Source organism: Mustela nivalis (genome assembly GCF_964662115.1).
Source record: "Mustela nivalis genome assembly, chromosome: 1".
Taxonomy (NCBI): Eukaryota; Metazoa; Chordata; class Mammalia; order Carnivora; family Mustelidae; genus Mustela; species Mustela nivalis.
In genome coordinates this window covers 177010142-177033426 of record NC_139020.1, presented here as the reverse complement: position 1 = coordinate 177033426, position 23285 = coordinate 177010142, and the positions used below count along the sequence as shown (strand labels likewise).

The 23285-nt window shown below is 47.6% G+C and overlaps 1 long non-coding RNA gene across 3 annotated transcripts in view; it reads right to left on the bottom strand.

Moving 5' to 3' along the window:
• The window catches only part of LOC309847616, a 141235-nt gene that overhangs the window by 72263 nt on the left and 45687 nt on the right, over positions 1 to 23285 (bottom strand). For 2 of the 3 annotated variants that reach the window (XR_014302520.1, XR_014302521.1), the window contains exon 4: positions 13276 to 13330. This is a non-coding gene — a long non-coding RNA (uncharacterized lncRNA). Of the gene's footprint in view, positions 1 to 13275; positions 13331 to 14270; positions 14360 to 23285 lie in introns of those variants that run through there. The other variant, XR_014302522.1, reaches the window with a different exon arrangement.

The window sequence follows — 23285 nt, the reverse complement described above, 5'->3', positions numbered from 1 at the left end:
CTCCCTGGCAGAGAGTGCCAGGTGCAAGCTATAGGAAGCCATCCGTGCATGTGAGAACACTGAGTGCCAACAGAACCGGGGAGAGCTGCCACAGAGCTGTGAGGAGGTCTTTACCCACAGAGTTAGGGAACAAAAGATTGAAGCCAATGACTCCTGGGAGAGGCTGGTGAGTGTGGGATGATGGGTGGGGATGGTGATGAGGAGGCAAAGGGAGCAAAGGAAATAACCTCCCAGATGCTGGTGGAGAGCATGAGCCATTAGAAGGGAAGCTTAAAACTCAGGATAAGAGCAGCACAGCTGCAGGCAGGGGCCCACCAACACCCCTCTAAGTGTCCATGCAGGGCAGAATCAGGGAATTCTGGTTGTTCAAGCTCCCTGGACCCTTGAGTTTCCAGGAGGGAAGGTTGTATTATTTGTAGCAGGCTCACGAAGAAGCTTAATGGGCTATTCTGAACCAGCTTTAATTCTGGGTCATTCCCCCAGCCCCAATCTCATGCCTCCTCTCTCCTCTCCCCAGGATATCATCCCCGACATCATCCTTGGTCCATTTCTCTTCCCTGTCCAATCTCTCAAGCCCCATCAAATCAGCTGCTCTGTTGTTTATGAATTCATTCAGGGCAAGGAAAAGAAATCCATTCAGACAAACTCAAGTCCAGAGGCTAAATTATTGGAAGGAAGAGAGCTGGGGAAGGAACCAAGGGCAGGAAATGCAGTCAGCCTCCCTGCCAGTTCAGAAGCAGGGATTGTGAAGAGCCCCCAGGAGGACAAAGAAGGCTTTTCTCATTTTTCTCTGAGGCCCCGTGGTCTCTTGCCTTTTCTTCTCTCTATCCATCTGTTCTGTCTCTCTCTTGGTCTTATTCCTTTCTTCTCTCTCTCTGGGATTTCTGTTTAGGTGAGCACAAGGCCACTCTGACCTGGCATCATTGGCTTTAGTTTAAGCCAATATAAATGGCCTTCAGTCTTTGTCTCAATTCCTAATTCTCAGAAGAGAGTAATCCGATTGGTAAATAATAGAAGACCCAACTCAAACTGGCTTTAGGACAAAACCAAATTTGTGGGCTCTGGTATAAAGGTAGATGTAGGTTTCAGGCATAGTTTGGTCCAAGGGCTCAAGCTCTTTCATTGGGAACTCTTGACTTTTAGCCCTATTTTGTTTTGTGTGGGTTTCATACTCAAACAAGCTCCCTCTAAGTTTAGATCCTCCAGTTTGGCAGTCTCAGTAGAAAGAGGACTTCTTTCTGCCAGAAGTTCCAATCAGATTCCTAGGATTGACTCTCCTGGAGCCGGCCAAGATCATAATTTCATCATGAAACCAGTCACTGGCCAGCAAATGGCTGGCCAGACCTAGTAACATGAGAACTCTGGGACCAAAAAGATTAAAAGTGGGAGAAGGATGTTTCCCCGGAGGTAACTGGCATCAGAAGAAGGAAGTGTGGATATGAAAGATGGTGTGGATATGGAGGAAAGAATTGTGGATATGAAGAGGCAAAAGTTAAAAACCAACATGGCCATGAGGGTGATGCCAAGCCTTCTGCCTACTCCTGAGAGCTCTGAGAAGTTTCCTTATGATGATGTGAGAACCAAAGCAGTCACCGAGCCCTCCTGTCAGTTTTATCTGAGCAATCTCTCTGAAATCTGCCTCTGCCTCTCCAAGCCCTAGGGACCAGACAGTGCTGACCTCCACCGCATAGCCACTGACCACTACCATTGTTAAATGTCGCATTATTGCTGAATCTGCTAGTAAGTATCCACTGGCCTGACTCCTCCCAACCCAGATCACCCAGGCCCCCCTCCTGGAATCCCCAGACTGCTGCTGTCTAGCCAATCAAGAGTTAATGATGAACACAGCAGCACAGGAGGGGCACCAAGACATTGCTCCAGCCCCTTCTGATTAGCTGATCTCATAACCTATCAGCTGTCCCATTGCTCTGGGGCCAAGAGTTAAATATTTCATCCTGATTCTAGCGATAGTGTCCTATCTGTTCTCCCTCTTTCCACTCTGTCCCTCATACCCCATAGTCCATCCTTCACACAGCTGCCAAAGAGCATCCTAAACCCTGAGTTGAGCTTCTCACAGGCCTCCTTTCATTCTCCCCAGTGGCAAATCCAAACTCCATACAGGTGTCAGCCCACCCCTTGGGATCTGGTTGAAACGAACTTTTTCCAGGCTTAGGCCCTCCCACCCCATCCCTGCTCCCACTCAACATGCTTTCCTGATGCGAGTGCTTCTCCATGCCCCTCTGCCCTCATCGGAAGGCAGCTTTCCTCCATCTGATACATTTTACACAAGTATTTACAGCAATCCCACAACGTATCCCACATGGGGTTGGAATAGGAGATGACAACGAAACTCAGCCATGGGAGTCACTTGACCCCAACTTGAGGAGCTCCCTGGAGGAAGATTCCTGAAGGATGAGTAGGAAGCCCGGGAATGAACTCAAGGAAGCTGCCCTGATACACTGTGATTCCCAGGAAATCAGTCTCAAGCACACACCCCCCCACCCTTTACTGAGTACCTTCCACCTGCAGGCATGGGAAACATGGGCCCCCAAGCTTGATCTCACACGGTCCTCAACTACAACCTGTTTCTGTAAGAGTACCAGTTCCATTCCCATCATGAGGCGATGGCAGGACCTAAGAGGACTAAGAGGAAGAACCTGGCTTCCCTACCAACTTTCAGGAGCAGCAGGTGGGTCCTCTCAGGGAGCCATTGGCCACAGGAAGGCTGCAGCTGATACACAGGTAAATACGGTAATTCTTTCCACCTCCCAGCCACAGCAGTGGGGATATGAATTGATTGTCAGAAGCTGTTTAAGGGCCTGTGATTGAGGAGATGATCTGAGATAAGCTGCTCCAGTGAAATAAAGGCCTACAGCTGCCTGCTTTCACGTCAGCCAGCCGCTGTGCTTTTCTCAAAGGCTGCTCTGTGCTTCGACACCCACTCCCAGCCACCCCACCCCCAGGAGGCAGGGAGTGGAGCACTCTTGCACACTTTGGGAGGAGGGAGACCCTATCTGGTGACAGATGACATACTGAGGACTGAACCTGAGGGTGTAGGAAAGTGCAATAGGGGCTGGGTATCTCAGTTTCCTTTTCTTTGTGGGCGGGTCTGGATTATGAATCAGAATTTCCTGGGAATCTCAGCACTGGAAGGAAGGAGGGATCAGGGAGACTCAGCCCTGCCCCAAGCCAGAGCATGTGAATTTCCCAACATCACGTGGAACATTTCAGATGCAAGGAATCAGTCCTTGCATCTGAAATGCCCATCCATCCATCCACCCACCCACTCTTCATTCAGCACATACAAAATGCATAAAAGCTTGGGCTTTGTCCATTGCCAGATGCCTTCACTGGGTTTGGTCACTTACTAGCTATGACCTCAGGCAATTCACCCAACCTCTGTGAGACTTTGGATATTAATGCCAACCTCCCAAGACTATTTGAAGATTACTGAGATCATGCCCACCAGGGACCTAGCCTGGTGCTGGACATATACAAGGGAGCAGCTAAGACAGTGTGCCAGGGAGTAAAGTGCGTGCTACGGGAATTTCAAAACAAAATCACAGAGCTTTTTGAGGAGCTCCCGGTTTAGGACACGAATAACTATGCCATAAAGGAGAGGGCATTAATGTTATAAGAAGCACAGAAGAACTGGCATGGCAAGAGATTTCTTCCCATTGAAAGAAGGAAGACAAGGGAATTGGGAGTGACATTTGAGCTGAATCTCAAAGGACAGGAAGGAGAAAGGGTCATTTTGGGAGGAGGGGAAAGGGCAAACAAAGCCATATTCTTAGAACCTTGCTCCTCAAAGTAGGGTTCAGGAACAAGCATCCCCTGGGAGCTTGTTTGAAATGCAGACTCTTGGGGCCACCTAGAACCCTTTGAACAACGAGGAGGGGCAGGTGCACATGGGTCTGAGGTGCTCAGGGCTGATGATGATCTATGATGTCTGTTACATGCACTTCTGGCCAAGTAAGGAAGGAAGGAGGGATGACCTCCCTGCATGCTTGGGCCATTGACAAGAGCATTGTGCCAGGTCTCTGGCTGGGGCATGCTCGCAGAACCAGGAGTGAGGGGAGCAGAGCCTCAGAGGCACCGGAGGGTAGCTGTTTCAGGACAGAATGTTCTCTGAAGCTGCGTTTGAGCCTGTTGGCTTAGGGGACTGAGGTACAGTCTTGGCCTTTCACCCGCCCACTCTTTTATTCCACAGGCATTTTGGAGGAACTTTTATGGGCCAAACGCCATGCCAAGCTCTGCCTAGGAATGGTGTTAGCTCTCGGCATGTCGCCTCCCCTTTCGGCCCTCACTTTCTCCATGTGTCAAGTCCAGATCATTGTGTCTTCTTACCTCAAGTCGCCTCCACCGCAAACATTTCCGTTCCCCACTCCCTTGCTATCCCGGTACTTCCCTCTTTCCTCCTCACCCCTCCTCCGCTACTCTTCTCTCTGGTTGCCTTCTCTCCAGCAGAGAAAATCCTCCAGCCCTAGCTGTCTTAGACCACGTTCCCAGAAGCAGCCAGCGAAAATGAAGATTCCTGTGAATGGGACGTACGAGGAAGTGGGGGGTGGGAGCTGGGACTGGGGACAAAGAAGCTCCATCCTGCAAGGAGCAGCTCAGTCCTGGTGGGGATGGCCAGGGCTAGGGAGCAAGGTGGGCCAGAAGCTTCCAGGCACTTTCAGCCCAAGCGGGCTCCAGCAGCCTGAGGACAGCCCGTGAGTTCCACAAGGGCTCTGGGGCAGGCTGCAGGGCAATGAGGCCATGGGACTTGGGGTGCAGGAGAACCGCAAAGAAATCATTGACCAGAACCACTCCACTCTGTAAATAAGTACAGGCCAGGCTGAATTGAGGTTCTTAAGGAGATAATAACGGTAATAATGTGAGGCTGAAATGTTCCCTTTATTGAGTGCTTGCTTTGTGCCAAGCCCTACCCTACCCAGTAACTACACAGTACCTCATGTCATTGATGGGACAACTCTCTGGGGGCTTCTCAACTCTCCTAACTCCCACCCCACCCCCAGCCCACACAACTGCCACTGTACCTATGATCTTTCCAACTGTAAACAAAACAATTAACATGTATGACGACCATAGAAGCTTATGAGGAAACAAGAATGGAGAACAGTCTTCAGGCGAGCCAGAGCCCTTGAGAAATCTTCACCCCACCCACCCTACAGACCTCCACTCACTGCCAGGGCTTTGATAATTATCTGGAAGGCAGAATGATCTGACTTCCCAAAAACTTGCACTCAGATTTTCCATCGGTCCTTTAATGGGCCTGGAAAATTCTGTGCAGCATTGTAGATACACAAAATCACATAGGATAAATTTTATGGCGATTTAAGTCATTTTGCAAGGGTATTTTGGACTATACATCAATTCCAGCTGACTGCAGAATCCAACCCTGTGTTAAAGGGTAGGTCCGTGACATAGTCAGTATCTCATTGCAAAGACAAGAGAGCCTCGGCTCAGAGAGGGGAGACAACCCGCTCAGGGTTACACAGCTCATCGGGGAGGATTGTGAACTGGGGTACCAAGACTCCGTTCCTGATGGCAGGGCCACGCTGTGCCTGATACAGAAGAAAGAGGGCTGCTCGGTGCTTTATGGAAACCGCAAGTGGCCTGATCACTCTGGACAGCGCTCTGAGCAGCCCTTGGCTCTGCCCCTCCTTGGCTCCACAGAGAGGAGATAATCCCTCATCCATCCTTTACCCAGCCTCCTGCGGTCCCTATTGGCAGCAGCTGCCTGACACTGTCTCTGAAAGATGCTTAAGACTCTGCCAACCCAGTGTTTAATGCATGCAAAGCCTTTTCCAAAGAAGTCACTTAAAAAGATTACAGAGGACAGGACTGCCCCTCCCGCCTGCAGCTTAGGGAGACTCTGCAGCTGGCCTGGAGCTAAGCTAAGGAAGCCGAGTCTTTAGCAGCCTGAAAATAAAGTGAGCCTTCATTTGAGAAATCACTCAGGATACCAGCTGCAAGGGTTCAGTTCACTGATTCATTCACCGACTATTTGATGCACATCTCCCCAGTGTGCGTGCTGCGCCGGGCCTGGGGATGACGAGGAACGTGGCTGCTCCCCTCCTGCAGCTTACGTTCTAGGGGAAAGTGCCCGCTCTGTCAGGAATCCCAACTTCCTGTTATGTGTCTCCTCGGGGTGTGGATCCTCTGCCCTGCTCTCCCCTGGAGAATAGCTCAGATGCCTCTTCACTCCCCCGGCACTTTGGGGAAGCATGCAAGGTTTGGTCAGGCCCTGGGAAGGCCCCCTGTCCTGCTGTCCTGCTGGAAGAAGCAGGAGGAGAGGGGAAGGCATACAATGCGCATGCAGAGAAAGGGGAAGAAAGACAAATAGTTGCATGTGAAAGGAAGGGAAGGGAGAGGGAAAGTCTCAGGATGATGGCTCTTGTGGCCAACTTCCCGATGGAAACTGGACATGGGGCTGAAAAGGACTGGCTACCCTCTCTCTTCTGCCAGATCACTCCAGGTTCTGATCATACCAAGAAAGAAAGAGAGGGTTGATGGACAGGAAGAGATTGCAAAGAAACATAACCTAACCTTGCAGTGCCATTCCCCAAGGTCACGAGTCTACTCAGATTTTTTTTTTTTTTTAATCTGACACCATTAACAGTTCTGGTCACATGCGCCAGTGCCCTAAGCCAAGGGTTAATAACCTCCAGCCTGTGGGATGAATCTTGCCTGCTGTCTGATTTTGTAAATAAAGTTTTATTGGAACAAAGCGCCATGCTCACCTTTGTATCATCTAAGGCAGCTTCTATCCTGCAGTGGCAGGCTTGATCAGTCGTGACAGTGACTGAGTGGCCCGCAAAGCCTAAAATATTTACTAGCTGGCTGTTTACAGAAAAAGTCTGCCAACCCCTGGGTGTTATTTCTAGGATCTCCAGCCTTCAGAGTTCTAAAATTGCTTATCAATTCTTCAGCACTTCCTTTAAATTCACTCATCCAATATTTATTAAAGCCTACAGTATGAGAATATTCTCTTTTGGTTGTGAGTGATGGAAAATTCAGCTCAGGTGGGCTTAAGCCAAAAAGGGAGGAGGGGAGAGGATTATTATCTCCTACAGCTGGAAAGTCCAAGGATTGTAACATAAGCAGAGCTGAGCCCAGAAGCTCAAACAACAGCAGCATGCTATGGTGGCTAGAAGTGACTTGTTTCTAAACACCGGAACACAGCAAAGGCGATAGGATGTCACTTCCATGATTAGGTTACAAGAGACTCTACCCTCTGTCCTGCTAGTAGATGCTACTGTCTTTTTCCTTGCACACTCTGATGATGCAGACAGCCCTATGGGAGAGCGTATTTCCTTCTTCATGTGGCAAGAAACTGAGGGCAGCCTTTGGCCAACAGTAAGCAAGGAACTGAGTCCCTCATCAAACAGCCCTCAAGGGAACGGAGTTCTGCCAATAGCTGTGTGAGCTTGGAAGCACAGCCTGTCCCAGTGGAACCTTCCATTGACCCCAGCTCTGGCTGACACCTTGCCTACAGCCGGGTAAAGGAGCATGAGGCAAAGGACCCAGGGAGAACATGCCCAGATCCCTGATCCATTGAAACCCTACGGTAACAATGGTGTGTTGTTTTAGGCCAAGTCTGGGGTGATTTGTTACACAGCAACAGATAGCTTATGAATTCCCTAATTTCCCAGGGAGGCTGCAACAGTAGTATTTAGTGTGGTATCTTGCCATTACCAATGGATTGGGGTTATCTGTAAAGGAGGAGAAGGAAGCATGTTTTTGGCCAAGTAACATTGTCTTCTAGAAGCCATGGAAGTATTCCTGAGAGGATAAGCTGAAGTCTTGGATCAGGGCTGTGACTGAAGCAATGACAGGCAGGAAATGGATTCCTGACCCCTTACTTCTTTTAGAACTGGATCTCAGGAGCAACTGCTTCATACCAACTGGCAAGATCCCCTCAGCCCCTCAGACATGACCTGGTTCTCACACAAAGCTCCTGAACAGGAGCTTAAATCAGAAACACAGGTGTAAAAGAGAAACAGACTGGGGACACAAAGCCACTGGCTCGTTCAAAAATCCCACATTTCCTCTTTTCCCACCCTCTCCATCTCCTCTCTTGGAGGATCCGGTGGCAAAGTGACATCTATTTCCTGGACAGCACTGAATGTCTGTGATTCCAGATGCGGAAATGAAACTTAGCCTGGAAGGCCTCTGCGGGAATGAAAAGAAACCCAGGTCCCTTTAAATGGTAGAGATCTGGGGGTCTAGACATGAACTTTACGGTTAAAAATCCAGCTAGCCCAACCCTTCTGAGTCTTCACTGGGGGAGTTTGGAAAATGCATAATTTTAAGTAAGGCTGAATTTATGAGCATTGTAGTTATAGCAACAGACATTCAGCTTCTAGGAGGCGGGTCCATGAGACTGTTAGGTAACCATCAACTTCGTAGCAGAAAATGCAGGAACACCACGGCTGCTAAAAAATATATAATAGGACCCAGAGAAAAGGGAAATGACAGGCCAGGGGGAGAAAAATGAAGGATAGAAAGGCCTTTTCAGAGAAGAACTTGATGAATCTTTTTGTGAAAGAGAGGAGCTCACTGCAGCCGGCTCAGGCAAGTAGGAAGAAACCCATCAGACAAAAGAGCAGACGAAACTATGGATGCAGCCCTCAGGGCCTGCCAACCGAGGATTAGGAAACAACAGAAAACACATGGATGGTGGTGGGAAGCACTGCCCGGGATCATCCGACCAGAGCAGGCAAGAAGGAAGGCACAGGCCCCATTCTCGGGGGTGCTTCCCTCCCTGTGGCTGCCATGCAGACCTCTGGTTTCCCTGATTCTGAGTTGGCCCCTATTGTCCCAGTGAACATTTTCCTTCTGGGGTAGGGCAAGTCAAGGACTCGTGTCCCCCAAACTTCAGAAAGCACCGCTCCCTGCCGTATGAGCCTTGTCTGCACACTGGCATGGGACTGGAATTTCACAGTGCTGTTAGCATGGACAGAACAGCATTTACAATTAGGCAAGAGTGTTTTGCCCTGGCCCCAATGTTAAAGGGCGTCTTTGGCCTGCTGCCTCCCTCCCCAGAGTCCCCGGAAACGAGGGGATATGCCCATCTGGGTCCCATGGCCCTGCTCCTTCTCGTCCCCACTCTGGGTATCCAGGATTCCAAAATGTCCTGCCCGGTGGCCCTGACCCTCTTTCCAGGATGAGAGCACATCCCTTCCCTTCTTCCTTATTGGAAGACCAAACCTGCCAAGCAACAAGGACTCCCCAAGCCTGAGTTGACTTTGGGGCAACTGGGAGTGAGCTGCAAGAGTGCAAGCAAGCAAGCGAGGGTGGGAGAGTCTTTTCAACCACCCAGGATGGGGCCAGGGGTGAGAGAAGGCCAGTGGGCAGGGTGGTAGGGAGTGGTTCTCCCCAGATTCCATATTCTGCCACAAAACACCAAGGATCCTGAGAAATCTAAATTCAGTCCTGGTGCTACAGAGATCGGGAAGGTATTAATTGTCAAGGTTGGAGGGTAGCATGTATTTTACATAACATCTTGCTGGTGAGATTTACAATTTTAGAATGCTCAAAGATAATATATGCAGGCCCCTCTTCCTACTCTTGCTCCAGGATCCACAGTATGAGGGGCCCACACCCTGAATGCAGAGCTTCTGGTTCTGTTCTCCTCTGCTTAGCCGCTATCATCCTGGCAGGAGAAGGAAGAGCCGTTGCAAGTGTCAATCCCTTTCCTACAGCAAGACCAGATACGGAAGGGTATTTTTGCAAACTATAACAAAACAAAAAAGCCACTGGCCCCTTGGCTGGAGTGCAGCAGGCCGGCGTCCTCCCAGCCATCCCGCACTGCCCGACACATGAGGGCTACAGAGTCATTTTTTTTTGCTTCTGACACGTGCCCTGTGCCCTCTCCTCCACTGACATCAGCCAGGGGCCCAGGCTTTTGCAAAGGAGTTTCCCACACAACCCCCGCCCCCGGCCTTCCCAAGCTGGCCCATGCAGCTGATGCAAAAAGCAGTCTCTTGTCTCAGCCTAGACCTTAGCAGGGAAAATCAATAGCAATTTGGCCCCTGGCCAGCCTCCTATTACTCGGGAGAAGCCAGTCTTATTTGCCATTCACCAAATGAAGGCAGAGGGCGGGAGCCTTCAGACAGGAGGCAGCCCCAAATCCTTTCCCTGCATGATACTGGCAGGGCCTGATTTACAACTTCGGGAGTTGCTCCGGCCTCAGGTGCCCCCGTCGGGCTGGGTCTCCCGCCCAAGGTAGGGATAACCGAGAAACAGCAGTATGTGTTTAGCTGTTAGTGGGTGTAGCCATGCCCCCCGCTTGAGCTGGAGCCCTGTCTGAGCGTGCTTGGTAAATTGATGGCTTGGGCCTCTACAAGTCTAGTTGCTTTTGAGCTCTGAGAGCCTCGGGGAGATGGCCCATCAGAAGGGACAACAGAGCTGGGAGCCTTAAGTCTGGCCTCAGAACAAAGCTTTGATTGTTCAGAAGGGCACGGAGACCAGGAGGTCTTGTAGGTTTCACATTCCAGCCCAAGGTCCCATGGGCTTGGGTCAGTCCTGGGACAGGAGGGAGGAGGGGGAAAAGGTTGTTGGCGTAAGGCGTTTCGGAGGCGAAAGTATTTTTAAGACTCTTCTCAAACCTACTTCCCTAGGAAGACACAAATGAAGAACATTTAGTTGGTGCTGACACTGTATCAGGCACTCAACTGAGAAGCAGTCCCATTTCCTCAGTTAACTTTTACTACTACAGCCTTGCGAAACAGTACTTCTTTCGTCAGCGACATTTTACGGAGGAGGAAACCAAGGCACAAAGAGTGTCACCCAGCTAGGAGAAAGGTCAAACCAGGGTTTGAACCTGGGCAGTCTGGCTACAGCCTCTGGCCCTTAGCCGCTGAGCCCTACAGATCTGACTTGTCAGCTCTTAGATCTGATCAGATCAAATTTACAGTCCAGGGGGTTTACAGATCACTAGAGCAGGTCATGATTATAATTCCTATCTTTGTTTCCTTTCACGTAGCAAGGATGCAAAAAATATCAGACCTGGGGGGAGGGGTGCCTGGGTGGCTCAGTCAGTGAAGTGGCTGGCTCCTGGTTTCTGCTCAAGTCATGATCTCGGGGTCCTGGGATTGAACACCATGTCAGGCTCCAAGCTCAGCCAGGAGGATGTTTGAGGATTCTCTCTATCCCTTTCCCTCTGCCCCTCCCCGCTCCTGCTCTTTAAAATAAACAAATTGAACTTTCTTTAAAAATAAATAAATAAATAAATAAAATCTATCAGTCTTGGTCCCAGCAAGTAGTGAGGGAATTAAAAGGAGTGGGAACCCACCAGTTGTTCTGGTTTGAAACCCAAACAGTGTTTCCCGCCCCCCATTCATGTCCACCAAAACCTCAGACTGTGAAGTTACTTGGAAATGGGGTCTCTGCAGATATAATTAGTTAACGTGAGCTCACACTGGATTGGGGTGGGCGGGACATACAGTAACCGGTGGGCCTGTAAGAGAGGAGAAGACACTCAGCGGTACGCACAGGCGAGAAGACCAAGACAGAGAGGGATGGGAGTGGTGTGGTTATAAGCCAAGGAATGCCAAGGACTGCTGGAAACTCCAGAAACTGGGAGGAGACAAGGACACAGGGAAGTATTGTCCCCTAGAGCCTTCAGAGAAGGTGTGGCCCCGCTGAAACCTTGATTTCCTATTCCTATGAGGTCTCCAGAACTCGGATAGAACAAATTTCTGTTGTTTTAAGCCACTTAGTGTGTGGTCTCTCTCTTTTTTTTTTTTAAATAGCAGCTCTAAGAAACTACTACACTGGTTTCGAAAAAAGTGTTCCACGTGGTTCTAGGACACATGAGCTGCTAGAATTGTTGGTGTTATAGTTTAGGATGCTAGCCCCAGCTACCAAAAAGCATGACTTTGCTTCCCATTGGCCATTATTCTTTGCACAAATATCTCTCTTAGAGCATGAAGAGCCATCAATTTCTGGCTGCCTTGTATCCATTTTTCATTCCAGCCACACCAGGATTTCTCTGGAAGAGATTATTGGTTCCTTGATGTAGGGAAATTCCTGACAACCAAGTCCCACTACAAAAGTCAAAGGGACAGACTTCCCTCTCCCTATTCTAGTGTGGCCAGAGAAGAGGCCCACTGTGTCAGCTCAGACAACTGGATTTTCTCTTTTGAATTATTGCATAATTGGAATCTATCAAAATATCCATCTACATAAGACTGGAAGCTAAACTGTGTTATTTATACGACGGCATACAATACAGAAATGAGAATGATAAACTATAACTATACTCATTACTATAAACATATACCACAAACGTAATTTGTGAGTAAAAGAAATTTGACTTTTAAAAGTCTATACTCTATGGTTTCTATTCAGATCAAGTTCATAAACCGGCAACATGAATGTCTAGTGTCAGAATTCTGGAGAGGGGTTGTACGTGGGCAGAGGATAACCTTACTCACAAGGGAAGTCTGTGACTCCAGAAAGGTTCTGGTTCTTGATCTCAGTCCTGGTTACATGGCAGGGTCATTTTATTAAAAGTTCTGGAGCCGAACACTTGTGATTTGTGTACCTTGCTATATGCATGCAACATTTCATTAAAGATTACCCCAAAAACGTTCTCTTCACACTCCCACTTCCTTTCGGCCGTTTGAGGACAGTGGAAAACACAGGAGCTTCGGTTCTTGGGAGAACATCAGCAAACCAGACAGAGGGAGTGAGAACGTCCTCTATTCACCAGGAGGACAATGTAATGGTACCTTGTCTTCCAAAGGTGATCAGGAAAAGAAGCCCAGAGCAGAGGACACAGAATGGCTTATGCTATGAAGTACTGACTGGCCACATTCACGCACACAGGCATATGGTGATTTCTATGAATGCTCATCAGGAGGAGATTCTGTAAGAAGTCAGGGTCCCGCCTTATAAGTGGGGGACAGAGCTAACAGAACCCTGGTACCTGTCACTAGTGCTGGTCTGGCAGCTCAAGGCAGACATGAGCATCAGAGATCTTTGGCAATGCCATTCCACATAAGTTAAAAGATGAAGATAACAAAAAAAAAAAGCGTTTAGTCCCAACAAAACCCACAGCTTCCAATGGGCCAATCCCTGCGGGTAAGGAGGTATCTAATGTTTTCATGCATATTAATTTGATGCATTTGATTCAGCTGGGAGACAGCTATGCAAGGTGGAGACAAGGTCCCTTCATTAAGTGGCAGGGTAGCATGTTAATTTAAAGAACACATATACTGAAACTCTACAGACCTGCGTTCAAATTATGACTCTATTACTTACTATTTATGTGGTCTTGAACTTGGCTCTTAATTTTCTTAGGTCTCAATTTCTTCATCTGGAAAATGGGAAACAATAACATTATTTACCCCATGGGATGGCTGTGAATATTAAACAAGACTGTGCATATAAAGTACTCAGTGGTGTGTCCGACACATATAAAAAGACTCCCTAAATAATAGCTGTTGCTTGTATCTTTTTTCTTATTATTGATAATCTTATCATTTCTTCTAATGAGAAACTACAGAACACGGAGAATGGTACTATTTGTCTTTTATAAACTTCAGAATGGATTCTGCTAAATACAGTTCTCTGAGATGGATATTTTGGACATGGTTTTATCCTCACGTAACTCTTCAGAGCTAATGAAGATAAAATTTCACACATGCCTGGGACACAGCACGTCGAAATACTGGCCACCTAGCCCTACTGGCTCACATCTGCTGGACCTGAATTTCTTTCTATTAGGAACTCATCTGGGCATTACTCCCTGGAGGAAACAGGGAGGGGAAGGGCATGACCCTTTTTTCCCATAGGTGTCATCTGTGATAAGAGCAGAATGAAGACCTCTAATTGATTCCTACTTTGGAGGCTTCAGGATGCAATGGAAAAGTGATTAAGGACACCGTGGAGGAGATGTATGGGGTCAAATTGGCCTTTATCCTAAAAACACGTAACATCTGGCAAATCTGGCATCTGTTTTGTAATACAATCTCTAAGAGAAGAGACTCTATCAAGAAAGGACAACTGAATGTTTCAACCAACCGTGTGACCTCATTTAATCTGGAGATTCTTTTTCTCTTTGCTCACATCCCTCACTCAAATGACCCATTTCCGAAGAATATCCAGAAGATGTAACGACGCAGATATAATACACTCCCTAGATTTCTTAGATGCAGCATTTCTCACTTCGCGCTCTGTAGACGTAACTCTGCAAAATGCTTTCTGAAAACGGGGTTCTAGGATGAAATAAGTGCGAAGACATTAAACGCTATTACCGAGAACGTTTCGTGGTCGTCTCTCCCACGCTGGTTCTCCGCTTTTCCATTGCTGCCTGGGGACCGACCAAAGAGCCTGCCTAGACGGTCATTCCTCCTTCCAAAATGGAGCTTGAGGCCTGGGCCTCAGCCAATCAGCAAGGCATATTTCCCTAGTAATAGTGATTGGGTCAAAGGTGGGCACGTGACACAGTTAGACCTAATGATACACAATAAGGGTTCTGCTAGGCCTGCTGGGAAATGGCAAATGCTCTTTCCCATTGGCTTGTGGGGTGAGGTGTGATACAGGAACTATGGCAGCCCTCTTCCGGTCAGGAAGCAGCAAAATGAAAGAAACAAAAACAAAACAAAAACGACAACAACAACAAAAAACGAAGGAAAAGCATGTAGCACCTATGAAAAAGCCCTCCTCAGCTCTGCTGGGACGAGGACAGTGGACTGATGGCCCAGCCACTGCAGTCGGAATCTGCCATCGCCTCTCTTCCGATGGCTGAGGTGGCTGCTCTCCGCCGATGGCTGGCGTGTCTCGGCACTAGAACAGGCCCGTTTCTGTGAGAGGCCCATTGCCACGTCACCGTGCTAGGGAGGATGAAGAATGCTGCGTGTCTCCTGTGCAACCTCCTTCAACCCGGCTTGAAACCTTGCGTTTTTATCCTAGAGACGGTGCGGACAGCTAGGAATCTCGGCCTTTGTTATCTGGTGCTTCCAAACGTTGAGGGCACTAGTCTGGACCTAACCACAGAAGACTCCGCCTTCTGCTTCCCACTCTGCCTGCATCTAAATACTCCGGGGCAGTCTTTCTTTTCAGTGTCCCTTCTTCCCCATTCCCCGTGCTACTACCCAAGTTCAAAGGTTCTATTGCATTCCTGTTGTAAAAATGGTCTCTTGCCTCATCCCTTCTGTAACAAATTCATCCTCATTAAGCGACCAGATGAAGTTTCTTAAACACCACTCTGTACACATTTCTTCCCATTTAAGACACTGACTCTGGGGGGGGGGGGGGGGACAACCTCTTCGATCTTGAGGGCCCTACCTGCAGTCTCTTCCTGGTCCGGCATTTTCTAACCCACTGAAGCTCATTCTCACTACGATCTGGCAAACGGGCTATTTCTCTTCACCAACACGCTGCTTCTCCCTGGCTTCTCTTTTCCTATCTAGTCCCTATTGTTCACCCCACCAGCTTTCTCCCTCTTGACCTTCCCCTGGGCTGTTGTCTTTTGAAGACAACATGACTATGTCAAGTCATGGGTGCTGGACAGTGGATTGCAAAGACACAGCACAGTGGGGGCCTGGGATCCTAAGAGAACCCAGGAAAGGTAAATTGTTGAGCCTCATGGTCATTGGAATGGACTTTGAGATTTGGCCAAGCAGGATGGTTTATTGGTTCAACTGTGGATTCTGAAGTCCAGCAGTTTGGATTTGAGATCTGGTTCTTCACTTACAAGTTGCCTGAGCTTGAGCAAATGGATTAAGCTTCCTTTCCACATTTGGGAGATAGGATAAAGATAAAACAGAATCTATAGGGTTATTGGGAGGCTAAATGCAATGATATATATATATCATGACATTTAGCCTGGTGCCTGGAAAATGGGAGGTGCTCAGTGAAGGCAGGTGGGTTTTGTGCTTGAAGTTCATCTGGGAACCAGATCACCGAGCCCTACCCACAGTGTGAGTTGATGAATCCTTATCCCTTATCACCATTTCCACTACTCATTGACTCCATCTCCATTTCTCTGTGTCTTCTCTAGGTTCTCCTCTGTCTACCTGTTGATTCCTTCCTTATATTCCTGCTTCAAATCTTTTGGCTCCGCCACTGCTCATGGTAGCACCTCTTGGACAGCATTTCCTCCCCCCTAAGCAGCTCCTATTGGCTGTCCTTGGTCAAGAGTGACCTCTGGACCAATCAGCCATGGCACACAGGAGAGGGGCCTATGGTACATGCACTGCACTGCCCCTTTCCAGGGTGGAGAGGATGGGGAAGGAGTATGTGGGCATGGATTGAGCCCCTATGTATGCGTGATGTCACATGTCCCCTCTGCACTTCTACTTCCTAAAGCACAGATGGGAGGAAAGGAACCCTGTCTAAGCTCTACCCTATACCAGATTCTGTGCATTTACACATAACCCTCACCCATTCAGGGCTGGGGGCCTGGGGGCCATTCCTCCATTTAAAAAAATGCTAAGGGGCACCTGGGTGGCTCAGTTGGTTAAGCATCTGACTTTGGCTCAGGTTGTGATCCCAGGGTCCTGGGATCAGGCCCTGCATCGGGTTCCCTACTTGGCGGAGGGGTGCGGGGGAGGCTGCTTCTCCCTCTTCCTATGCCGTTTTCCCTGCTTGTTCTCTCTCTGTCAAATAAAAAAAAAAATCTTTAAAAAATTAATTAATTAATTAATTAATTTAAAATGCTAAAAGTTGTACTTTATAACTGCATTGGTATAAAGATGAATAAAATCTGAGCTGGATTCATTATTATATATTTAATATTATTTATTATTCTCTTCTATTTTTGCACAAAAAAAAACATGAAAGTTGCAGCATTATCACGGGCCCCTAACAGTTTCGAGGCCCTAGGTACTGCATCTACAGGGCCTAATGGAGAGGTCGACCTTGCACCCACTACATAAATAGAGTCCTGTCACTGGGCTAATTGTCTAGCACAAGCACCACATCATTCCTCAAAAAAGCAATGGAAATTTCTGAGGATCTTCCCTCCAGTAATTACAGGGAACCAGGATTAAAAGGATTCTTTCTTTGTTCCTTTTACACCAGGACTTGGGAGGAGAAAACAGAGGCACCGGACATGCTAGTTGAAAGGGCTATGCCTACGCAAAGACCAAACTCAGCTTATTTCAGTTTCTGAGAACAATGAGAGGTGGTACACGTCTCAGGGCTCCCTTTTCGGACAGGTCCCTTTGGGAGGCAGTGCAAGGCTCTGGTTAGACAGCAGCCCCTGGAGTGTTCGGACTCCAGCCTGGGTCCTTCCTAGTCGCGAAGCTTCGGGCAAGCTACCCTCACTCCACCTCAACTTCTATGAATGTAAAATGCTCCCAGAGTGCAGGATTTTTATGAGGATTAAAAGGAAAAACTCATTTGTAGCATAGTGAGATCTCAAGAAATATTAGCTATTCATTACGATTAGTGGCTGCCAGAGACCGAGAGGCTGTCTGCACACGAGGGCAAGGAGTGACCTGGTCCGTTAGCCATGTCAGCCAATGACAGCTCATTTATTCTGTATCTGCTACCCCTAGAGCAGGCTCGGGGTGAAACCAGCAGACCACGACAAGGACGACATTCACAAGAGCCTAACTTTCCGGAGTGTATCCTGTAGATAGGTCCTGGGCTGCCTACCTGACTCATGCTATTTCGTTTCATTCTCCCAACCAACGGTGAGGTAGACATTACTGGTCCCATTTCACAGCAGATGTGATGGCAGAGGGGAAGAAGCAGCTGTGGGGACTGTCCTCCCTTTGGCTCTTCTCTTTCTAGCTGGAGGGGGAGGTGGAAGTGGACATACGTGAGAGACAGCCTGGACCTCAGGGAAAACCCGGCTTGGTGTTAAATTAATTCACACATTTCCCAACTCTGTGGGTAGGTACTTTGTGGATGCATCACCAATCCAAGGAGAGTGGTTCCCAGCTGCTGCTAAAATAGAATCTAGGACTTCCTGGGCGCATCACATTTCTCAGACTTGGCAACAGCGGCTGCAGAGCTGTGAACAGAGCTTAACCCTTTCCCCTCTTTCTGTGAGCCAATGGGGCCAATGAGTGCTCACTTTCACCCAGCTTTTGGAGTGGTTTTTGCCACAGCTGCCAAGGATAAGAGCAGCAGCCGTGGAGAGATTTCTAGAGGATGTTCACATCTCCACCTCTCAAAACCTCCTGCAAAGCATGTGGAGTAGCATTTAGAAGCCCTTGCCCTGGATCTCTGAGTCCAGCCCCCACCCACCTCTCACAGCTCAGCCCCCAGCTCTCTCTCGTTCTCTGTTGATATTTAGCTGCTCCTAATTCCTCAGTAGACCATTCCGTTTTTCCATTCTGGTTTTCCAGACACACCTCTATGTGGGATGGTCCTCCTCCCCAGCTAGCCATCTGCTTTTCAACGCCCTGCTCTCAGGTGCCCTTTCTACCAGATACTCTTCTCTTCCAGAAATCCACGGTTGCATAATAAACCACTCTCAAACTTAGCAGTTCAAGGTAACAATTTAGTATTATTGTTCATGGTTACGCAAGGTGCTGTGGGTTACCCGAGCTCAGCCGAGTGGTCTCGATTGGGGTCCTTTATCCGGTGGCAGCCAGATGACCAGGGCTGGGGCTCTCTGAAGGTTCAGCTGTGCTGAGCACCCAAGATGGCTCCTTCATGCACCTTCCCATTGCTTGGCTGAGACGGCTGCTTGGTGGGTATCTTTCTGTTTTCTTGTGAGGCCTTCATAGGGTTGGTTGGGATCCCTCATAGCACATGGTCTCAGCATACTCAGACTTCTTACATGATAGCTGGTCTCTCCCAGAGTATGTGTACATGAGAACAAGGCAGAAGTTAGGTTTTTTATGTCCAAGCCTCAGAAGTCACACAGGGTCACTTCCACTAACTTTTAGTGCTTACACCGGGCAGCCCAAATTTAATACACAGAAGGCCTATGCAAGGGTGTGTTTGCTGATCCATGAGGGTCACTAGGAAGCCATCTTGAAAACTTTCCTGTCTCCCCCCTTCTCTGTGCTCCCTGGGATCCACGTATGCCCCCTAGCTCAGCACCTCTGTCGTGGCACTATGCATGCTTTCTTTTTTTGTTTCCCCACTCCACTATGAGTACCTCTGGTTGGTTGGTTTTGAGCCTTTGGTGCCTGGTTTAGTCGCTGGCTCTCATGGAACACAGATTCATCCATGAACAGTGCTGTGATCTGGAGCTCTGCCTGCCTCCAGTCTTCTCCAGGCTCTAATCAAATGGTGCTCTCAGCTCCCAACTGAAGACGGCTCCCCTGAAATCCAGCCCCAGTCCAGTTCAGTTGCTGTCCAGACAACACAGAACCAAGCATTTCCTTTTTTCCTTCTTTGACAACAAATTAGTTCAGTTCCTGAAAAAGACACCAACTGGCAGCCCCACAAACTGAGGAACATATGTCTTCCTCCAGAGGGGCCCCTGTGCACCAAGAAGCATGGGCAGATTCTGAAGATGGTAGTTGAGTGTGGGCACGCATGGATACCCGGCTGCGGACTTCACCTCCTGGGGAACAATCCTGCCCCTATAGGAAGAGCTAAGTGGGGAGGATATTTCCTCAAAAAATCACCTTCTGGCACAATCCAATAATTTGACAACCTGCCTGGTTTCAAGCTTCAGTTCGGCTTAAGTTCTTCCGTCTTTACTGGATCTGGGGTAGACTGGTGTGGGAAGAAGAGTGAAGAGAAAGTCTATCTTGATAGTGGAGACCAAGGGAAGGATTATGGGATGAATTAGGAGAGAAGAGAAGTGAGGAAAAAAAAATGTCTCCCTTCAACAGGCTATTAGGGAAATGCTAGCTAGCTCCTGCCCTTAGAAACCATACTCACTCACCTTTCTCCAAATCGTGGCCCCCATCTTCTTCTTTGCTAACAATAACAAATACAACAGGAGCTGTCAATCAGCAGTGTTTACTATAGGCCAGGCACTGTGCTAAGCACTTTTTGCATCTTACCCCTTGTCTCACCTATCCCTCCCTTCCCCCCTCCTCAAATGTACACAAGAAATTAAGAGATCTTCAGAGAGATGGAGGAATTGAGCAGAGATCAAAGGCTTGTAAGTGGCAGAACCAATTTCTTATGCTGGTCTGTCTGCCTCCGAAGCCTTGAAGATCAAAAATTGGTCTGACAGTATCAACATCACCTGAGAACTTACTGGAAATGCCAATTCTCAGGCCCCATGCACGTCATGGATCAGAATTTGCCTTTGAACATGACCAGGTGATTCTTTCACATTGGAGTTTGAGTGGTCTCAACCTCTGACCTGCAGAAGGTAGCAGTCCTGAGACCATTGTTTTGGCACACCAGCATCAGCTGAGCCTCGACTGGGTAGTGCCTGTTACCCAGCACATGTTAGCAAAAGCAGATGTGACCAGCTATCTCCAAATGGGGCCTGAAAATACAACAAACCCCAGGTTACTACTATCAGCCATTGTTATTGGGATGGCTCTTTCTGTATCCTCTCAAGATAACGTAGAAAGAAACTCCCTTTTTTTTTTCTTTTCAATTATTTTTCTAATAATATATAATTTACATGCAGCAAAGTGCTCAAATCTTAGTTATGTAACCACCGCCCAGATGAAGATAGCCAACATTTCCAGGACCCTAGACAGCTCCCTTTCCAATCAACACCTTCCTTAATATTCACTCTTCTGAAGACTATCCTCCTAAATTCACTTCACCTAACTTTGCACTTCAAATAAATAGAATGATGCAGAATGTTTTCTCTTGTGGCTGTCAGCCATGAGGTAATTGTGTTATCTCAACATTTCGTTCCTTGTGATTGCTCAGTACTAGATACCAGTTTGTGTGTCCTCGGGTTGATGAACATTTGATTGTTTTTTGTTTTTTACTATTATTAAAGATGCTGTGACCATTTTTGTACATGTGTTCAGGTGGACATATGCACTCATATTCTCTGAGATAAATGCACAAGCATTGAATTGCTTTATTCAGCATACAGTAGGCTTTATTAGTTGCTGTCAAATAGTTGTCCAAAGTGGCTATACCAGTTTTTACTTCCACCAAAAGCAAGGGAGAGTGAGGACTTCTCTTTAGTTCTAGGCGCATAGCTAGCCAGGATTCCATTATTCTGTACTGAGTTGTTCTCTTTTGAAAAGGGGAAGGAGAGATTTGCTCCTAATTTCCTATCTAAGAGATGATGGCCTTCCACATCATCCAAAATCAATAGATTGCTCATGCGTGTTTGTCTGACGTCAGATATCAGAGGCAAGCCTTTTTATGGCACACAAGAAAAGACACTTGATCCCAACAAGCTGCGACAATTGAAACTTTATAGCTTCTGCTCACATTAGAAAAAGGTCCCAAAGATATAATCAACCTTTACAAACATATGGGGCAAATTTCAGGGCAGTATATGGGAAATTCAGGTCACAACTCACATTAATGATAACCTGAAATAATAGCAGCTACGTAGATAACTCCTGCACGGCAAGCAGAAACTACACCCCTGAGGTCTTCTCCACATCAGAGGCCATATATTAACACACACACTTCCCCTCTGGGATCCTCCAGTTTACTAGAAAGAGCCAACACTTGGGTCTCAGAAATAAGGGCTCGGGGTACAAAGTCCATGCTAATTGTTCGCTGAACCTCAACCAGCCATTTAGCCTGTCCATGCCTCAGTGCCCTTTCTAATAAAATGAGCAGCCCAACCTCCAGACCTCTCTTTCCCCTCCCTCTGAGCCAATACTTTCTTTTTTCCCACTCATTTAGAGAATCTTTTTATTTTGAGATCATTTTAACCCTACAGAAGAATTGCAAGAATAGAAGACACTCCTTTACCCTGTTTTCCTAGGTTCCATGGTTAATATTTTGCCATTTTTTTCATTGTAGACACCAAGTGCCATTACTCCTAACACTTCAGCGCCAATTAAGAGAAAATGGGATTTTATCTAATATCAATGAAACACTATTATTTCATGTACAGCCCACATTCAAATTTCGGCAATTGTCTGAATAGTCTGTTGTAGCATTCCTGCTTCTCCCCACTCAGGGCTGGTTTGGGATCATGGGTTGCATTTAGCTGTCATTGTTGTATAGTCTGTTTTCATCAGAAACTGTGTTTCAGCCTTTCTTTTTCTTTCATAGTAGTGTCATTTTGAAGACTGCAGACCACTAGTTCCACAGAATACCCTTGGACTTGTCACTCTACTCTCTTGCCACCCTGACTTGCACATCTAGAGAATGCCCTTCAACTTATCAGACTGCACTCTTGCCACACTCAGACTTGCACATCTAGAGAATGCCCTTGGACTTGTCCCTCTACTCTTCTTGCCACACTCAGATTTGCACATCTCCCCAGAAATGATGTTTTCTTTCTACCAGGCTTTCATCTGAGCTAGCCCTTCCACCTGGAAGGCCCTTTCTTTTTTCTCTTTCTCATGGGAAATCCCCATTCAACCTTCTCGAGACCTCTCCTAATGCCCCCTAAGGCATAGACAGAAGCTCCCTCCATGGGCTCCCATAGCCCCCCAGGTGTAGCTCTTCTGATCATCTACCAAACTGTACTGTGCTGTGTGTGATGAGGAATCACTGACCACCACCCTAGTCGGGACTTTCCCATCTGCCCAGGTCAGGCGCCCCCTAACAAGTACGGGCATGAAAGCTTTGCACACTAGCTCTTCACCACCGTATCACCCACTTTATGCCGAGGGCTCCTCTTTGACTCGGGGTTAACCTGGCACATGCTCAGACAGAGCTCTCTTGGTTCTGTCAGAGGGGCCTGGCCAGCCAGTACTGGGGAAGCCGTCTGTAGGTTGGAACAATGCTGCAGATAATGGCGCATCAACTGGGGTATATGTGATAATGACAAAAATAAGAGCAGGAGTTTTAATAGCAGGCATGTAGCACTTACTCTGTGCTATGTCTAAATTATTTACCGATAATAAATCATTTACTGCTAGGAGGTAGATATTTTGGTAATGTGCTAGAGGTGACTTGTACTGGTTCACTAGAGCCAATTGTTAAATATTTATGAATTTCACCATCTGGTGTTTAAACCATTGATCGCATGCAATTGACCACTGTGGGAGTATTTATCCCACAGAAATCAGCAAATGCTAAAAATTATGGCTTTGATGAGGGGGATGTGGAGGGGAGGAGAGCTGATTGACCAGCACACTGGATATTGTTATTAACCTCATTTTATAAATGAGGAAACTAAGGCATAGAAAAATCATTTACCTTCCTGGAGGTCACATGGTATGTTCGCTGTCTACTGCTGCATGACAAATTGTCCCCAAACCTGCGGCTTAACGCAACAATAAATATGTATTATTTCT